Source organism: Orcinus orca, chromosome 5 (genome assembly GCF_937001465.1).
Source record: "Orcinus orca chromosome 5, mOrcOrc1.1, whole genome shotgun sequence".
Taxonomy (NCBI): Eukaryota; Metazoa; Chordata; class Mammalia; order Artiodactyla; family Delphinidae; genus Orcinus; species Orcinus orca.
Window position 1 is genome coordinate 81605296 of NC_064563.1, and position 7193 is coordinate 81612488.

A 7193-nucleotide genomic window follows, 5' to 3' on the forward strand; every position below is an offset into this window, starting at 1 on the left:
CTCGTGGCCAGATGGAGGTGGGAACAGATCCTGAAGAGGGCAAGGATTGCCTTGAAAGTGTGGGTGCCAGATTTAGCAAATAAAAAAATAGGATACAGGAGATTAGGATACTAAAATATTATTCATTATTTATCTGAAATTCAAATTTAACTGCACATCTTGCACATTATCTGGTGACCCTACTGCCTCATTTGAGGCCTCTTTATAGCCTTTAAGCAACGGAAGTCCTCTCTCTTCCAACAAGGGAGAGTTGGTCACTTCGGTAGGCCTAGAGGGTTCAGGCAATTCAAAGTTCTCATTAAATCCTCAGCCTGATCTTCAGCTGTGCCTCCCCTCCAGCTGTAGGATATGAGTGTCTTTTTAAATGCTGTCAAGGAAATACTCTGACTCTTTCACTGCTTAAAGTTGTTGATGAGTACAGCTGAGCCTGTGATTTTCTCTCTGCAAAGAATCAGTGGTGATTACCAACAGCTATCTGATTCCACGGTTCTTCCTTACAGTTATTATTGCTCCCATACCCCTCAACTGCCTGACACAGTAGTTCCTAAATTGGTCAACACATTGGAATCATCTGGGAGCTTCTAAAAATACTGCTGCCCCTGTCCTACCCCAAGAAATTGCTATGTCATTAGTCTTAGGTGTGGTCTTGGTTCGGAATTTTTAAGAGATTACCAGATGACTTTAATGCTAGGACATTGTACCAGTTAGTACATCCCATTGTACCTGTATCCCTCTATAGCTCATTACAGGTAAGTCTTAGTCTACTACCACAGCATCCAGGCAGTCTCAAAATCTAGTCCTCATGGTCATCCAGCTGGTGAGTAATCCAACTACAAAATCTCACACTTAGTGTCTACTTCCTAGGACCTTTTTTGGTATCAACTATCTTAGGTAGGGTTCCCTGAAGACAGGGAATCTTATCCAAGTAACTTGCCATGAATGCTCTTAGAAAAAGAGAGTGAGGAAGGCAGGAACAGGGCAGGAATGAAAACCAGCAGGAATGTGGTCCTAGCTAAAGACTAGCTGTAGAATCTGATCCCATGGGGAGTTCTAGAACAAAGTTCAGCTGCAGAGTTAGTCCTATCTTGAGGCAAGGGGGCTAACCTTTTGTACCGCTACATCAGTTAATCATTGGCTGAGGTCTGCTCCCAGAGGGGATGGCAGAGGGCTGGAGTGCAGCTTCTTAGCCAGGGCTAGGACTAGGGTGAGGTGAGCAGGGTAAAGTTAGAGGAGTGCCAAAATCTCAGTAATCAAGGTGAATACTATTTTAATGCAATATTTTAAATAAATCAAAATTAACCCCCAAAACTCACAACGAACAAAGTCAAATTTTAAATAAAGAGAATTAGGGGAGGAGGTTCCTATTTGGCCAAGGGCAAGGCTCAAAGAGAGGGCAGCTGTGGCTCGTTGTCAGTCAACATTCACAGCATCTGGAGGATCCATGCATATAAAAGGGGCCTGGGCGGGGCACCAGCAACATCAGTACACCACCTTTCCCCAGTTCCATGTATTTAAGTTTGGGTTGACTCCATTCCCCTAGCATTTTGGAGAGGGAGAAGAGGAGAATAATACTTGGACCTGTTTCATAAGGTCAAAAATCTCTGGCCATGGTGATTACTTTAGGGATGAACATGTGACCCAAACGAGCCCAATCGGCTTCCTCTCAAGGATATTTCTGCTGAAGCTAACAGAAAAGATGCTCTGGACCACATAAGTTAGAGTTGCTTGTGGATGTCTTTTCTAGCTCCACTGAAGGAATATGCCTGTAATAGGAGAAGAGATCAAGATGCAGAGAAAATCTGAGCCAAAACTGAAGCTAGAGAGAGAAAGAGAGTGACCTAAAAATATTGATTGTGCTGGACTCAGGTGAGCCAACGTTTTTCTGTTCTATGATGTTTCAATTAGGAATATATTTGTTGTATAGAACAGAAAGTAGGACTTAAGGAATAAAACCAACTTGAGGAATAAAAAGGGTGGGAGGAGAGGAGAGGGAGAGAGAGAGAGAAAGAAAAACATAACTGGAGAGCCCAGGAGTACATTTGTTTCAGGTGTGGTGGGAACAGTGCCTGCATAACATCACCAGGATCTATCTCCTGGATCTGCTTCTTAGGACTGGCTCCATCTTCAGGCTAAACATGAATCAGACAATAAGCTGAGGGACAGATACTCTGGTTTCCTCAAAATCTACTTACCTCTCTTGGCAATAGTTCCATGATTCTTGAATCAAACACCTATGCCTGGATTCTCTCTTTTTTTAGGATGAATTATTCCTTAGCATCACCAGTTCTTCCCACCAGTTCTCTCCTCATGATCACTTATACCTGTCTTAGTGTAGGACAATTTGTGTTTAGACTGCACCTCCCCACTCTGCCCCACTACAGTAACATACTTGCTCACTGTTCTGATGCTCTCATAATTTTTTTTCTTCTCTGAATTCTCATACTATCTCATATCACTACACTTTCCTTTTGGTTCTCCCTTCTCGTCTTAAAATGAGTTCTTAAACTTCTACAAGATGATGCAGCCTTTCTTCCTTCTTCCCAAGATAATATATGTAAACTGTTTAACACAGTGCCTGGCATGTAGTGTGCTCAATAAATAGCTATGATGATGATGATGACGATGACAATGGCAATGAGGCAGCATCGACCCCTTACCTAGTGTTGGGAAGATTTGACAATTGTTTCCAATGCTAAACACCCTGATACGAGATCTTTTTCATATCTTACCTATATTTCCTGCTGCAAATAAACCATTTCTATCAAGTTCTTAATATAAGCAATTACTCAGGGAGAATGAAAATTCTTAAAATTCTCATTGATATGTCATCTTGTTTCTTTGAGTCTTGCTACAATATTTTTTTTCCAGCCAGAGTTTAAACCCAGGGGACACTCACCCATGTTAATATGCATGGCTGGTTTGGACACAGGAACAATATTTATTTTTAATGTTAAAAAACCATTCCTTCTTTTTCCTTTCTTTTTAAATTGATAATGAAAGTCTCAAATATAACTCTGAAGCTGTGACTCCAAGAGAGTTCAACAAGTAAATTGAAAACTGGAGAAAAAAAAAAAGTAAAGGACTGATTTAATTGTTTGGTTTGGCTTTTTTTTAATGGAATGGGCTTGATGTTTTCCCATCAAGTGGACACAGCTCAGCTGTTCTTACGGAGATTGTGAGGCCTGAAGCCTGAGGGTAAATACTTGATGTGTGCAGTTAAAAAGTGGCAGGTGGACTGGTGGAAACAGCATGCAACTAGTTTGTGTTACCAGTTAGCAGAGTGACCATACCCTGGCCTGTTCTAATAATAAGCTTCAGGTATATGCTCTGGGTTGAAAATATGAATTTAAGGGAGGGTTTTAATTATTAGGTAACCAGTGTTCTGGGAGCAAAGAGCCCCTGCTTCCCACTCTGCGTCTCTGGGCTCTCACATCTTTGCCCTAACCCCATGTTGGGTCTATAACATAGAAAAAGTTTTTTTCACTTTGGTGACTAAATCAAAGACTATGATTGATAATAGTATTTTCAGTCTGCCGGCTATGCCTGAATCATATAGTTTTTCTAATATCCAGTGTTAGGATTTCTTTCCTCCCATTAAGATTGAGTGCAGAGAACTCCCGTGGTCCATATCTTCTAAAGCAGCTCACTTAAGTTTTCATTTCCCTGTCATTTGCATCTGCTTCTGTAGTGGAGTCTACTTGATCCTGCCTTTGGTCCGATGAGCCTGGGCTCTGGGGTCCAGCCTGGAAATGTCAGGAGGCTTCTCCTAGCTCATCTCCTTAGAAATGCCAAACTTGTAGGGGTTAATTGTGCCAGTTTCCTGTTTTTCCTGTACACCCCTCCCCCAACAAACCATCCTCTGCACGACTTTAAGACTAAGTCCTCCAGAATCTTAGCAGGGAGGCCCTAGCCCTTGAGAGATCCGCTTTTTCCTCTCAGTCCAGCTGCTTAGAATCTCATGGTATACTTAGTAAGGACAGAGCTCTCTGCCACCATGACAGAGAAGTAGATATTATTGCATGTCTGGAAATAATCTTGACAAAGGAAATATAAAGAGGGTCTTAGAAAGATGGCTTTGGCCTCAGTCGGTAAGGATGGAAAAGTCCCATGAGCATAACATGATTGCATGAATCATCTCAGTCCCTGGGTTTAGATGCTGAGAGACTTCTTCAAGTGAGGCTGATGCGGGAGGTATTGTAGGAGCATTTCTGGCTTTCAGCAGGGTGTGGAGGGACTTCTGTGCTGAGTGTTATATGAAAGAACCCACGCCTACCCCTATTACTCCACGATGGCTTCCTGTTCCCATTCTCCTACTTCTAATGCTCCCTCACCACCGCCAGCCCCACCTTGCTGCAACAAGGTACCCAAATTGCTTGTTTGCTGAAGCCCCTTCCCTTCCCTTCTTTAACTGTATAATCCTTGTATCTTTTGGATTGCCCCTGATTCTATGAGGTACGTAAGGAGGTATTATTAACCCTATTTTACACATAAGAAAACCTAGAATCAGAAAGATTAAGTAATTTGCCTAAGGTTACATGCCAACTATAGCAGTGTCTGGTCTACTTGACCGAAAGTCCACGCTTTTGCTGCATTATACTCTGTCAATGCCCATTTCCCAGATGGTCTGGGTAACAGGAAGTGTGGAAAGCACCCTTGACTGAAGCTGGGGAACCTGACTTTTGGTCATAGCTCTCTTTAACGTTTGGTGAATCCCTCTCCTCTGCCCTTATTTGCCACATAAAATGGAAGGGCTCTACTGGATGCTTTCTATGTTTCTTCCATTTCTAATAGACTGTTAGGACTATTTAGTGGCTCTTTACTCTGTACTCTCTATATTTAGGAAATCCATGAGTTCACAGCATTTAACCTCAGGAACAATGATTTACAATCAGATCATGGGAAGAGATGCCACTTTGCCATGTGCTGAGTAGTATCAAGCTGGCACTACTGCCAGGGTGGAGAGCTACTTTCTGAAATAAGTTTATGTGTATTTTTAAAAGGCATGTTTTCGTAATAAAAACACTTAAAAGGTACTAAGCACTCTAATCTTTGTTGAGTTACACTTGCTTATGAAAAATGCTTCATTGTTCTTGTGTACATATGAATAGGGAAGAACATAATTGGTACCAGCATGAGGAAGGCTAGGTATAAGTTTCCTCTGAAAGCGTCATTAGTAGACAGCCTTGACCTAAGGCATAGCATCTGTGGTTCCCCGAACTCTGTGATTCTGATTTAGACTCTACTAAAGTAGAGTACTACTTTAGGACACTATACATACTGAGACGTATTGCCCTCGTCCACTAAAGAAAATTTATTAATCACTCTAATTGAAAGTGTAGATTAATAAGAAATAAGTTGAGCAGTGGGAAATCTTATGTGCTTCTTATAAGATGTGGAAACTACTGATTCTGATCTCTTTTTGTTTCCTTCATTATCATGCCTTTTATCCTTAATGTTTGTTAATGCACTGTCAACAGGAAAGTATTTTCTTAAGAAAGTTATAAGGAACAGATAGATAACTGCCTACATAATTAGAAGCATTTTGTTACATGCTGGCAAACAAAGTGTAGCACGGTTCAGAAATGTTGCTCTAATGGACATTTTTCCTTTTCTAGTCTAAATTAACCTTGCCACCACCCCACCCATCTCTGACTGAATCTTCACTTTCTTTCCCACCTCTCCAGACCCTGCTTCCCAATTCCTGTGGTACCTAGCCTCCATCTCCCATGAGGCCAAGGAATATTTGACTTCTTTTAAGCTCTGGAATTATATGATTTCATGAAATGAGAGGTTTTACTTTAGTTAATAAGGATCTCTACTAAAATTGAGGGGTAGATACAGGGTAGATACCTCTACCTCCTGTATAGAGTCAAGTATGTACTCTGTGATCCTGCTTCCTGTTGGCTGGGAAGAGCTCGTCTGGTGTGAACGCTCTGAAATAATGGGTTCTGAAAGCTGAGATGATGGGGGGTTGATTATCCCGGTGGCCAGAGGCAGCTTTTTTAAGGGAGTAAATCCAAGTCATTCTTAGAGTGGAAACTAAAGTTCTAACCTGGGAGGTGGAGCTGATTGTCAGGTCTGAGTGTTGTGGCAAGGACAAGAGGCAGCTGGGCGGTTGGGAGCTAGGATGGTTGGGGTGAAGATGGCAGGTAGAGCATGAAACTACCCAGACCAAGAAGTTTAGGACTAAGGTTGTGAACAAGAACACTTGCTTATTCAGTGGCTTGAGGTTCCCCTTGGGAAACCTGGAGCTGCTCTATATACTGGCCAGTGACCAGAGTCATGGTGCTTGGTGGGGAAAGGAAGTGTTGGGACAGGAATGAATTATTGCTGGAATGGGTATTCTTGGATCACAAGATACTGTGTCAATTGTGTGCAGCCTGGCTAGTGGTGAGGTATGTGGCCCAACAGAAGCAGTGGTATTTGAGCTGAGCTCTAATGATGAACAAAAGTCCAATAAGCAGAAAGAGATGGTGAGAAATATTCCAGAGACACACAGAATAGCACAAGTGAAAACAACCCAGATAATACAAGCTATATTTTGGAAACTATTAGTAGTTAAATTTGGCAGCATCATGGTTATCCAATATGAGAAGAGGGAAAAATAAGGTTGGTAAAGAGTTGAGTTAGTTTTGAGTCACATTGTTGATGACTTTGGATTTTAGGCTGAAGGCAGTCAATGGTAGAGTCCCTGAAAATTTTGAATAGTGGAGTTCCAGGTAAGAGGGTTGATTAAATACACACATCTAATTCTATTACCTCCTGAAATTCCACTAAAACTAAAGAAAAAATATTTTTTAATTTCAAGTACAAGAATAAGAAAGGAGACAACAGTTTGGAATCTGAAAAATAGATGGATGCCTGGTAACTAACTTAGGAAGGCAGGATAGCCAAATCTTTCCTGTCAGTGTAGAAACCAAGAAACAACCCAATTTGTACCCCAGAGTCATCAAAAGCCTCAGGAAATGGCAAGACTGGGAGCCAATTGACAGTGAGTGTGAGGGCCAAAATAAGGAATACTGGGTAAAAGTTGTTTGAGAAGCTGAACCCTCTTTCCCACTCCATACCACTGGACAACTTTCCTCTCCCACCCTGGCAGAAATCTGGAGTTTTATTATCTGGAGAGGGAAAAGCAGAAAGTTTTTGAAAAGAGGGACATCTCACACATTTGAGGATGGAGTTAACCCTACTGA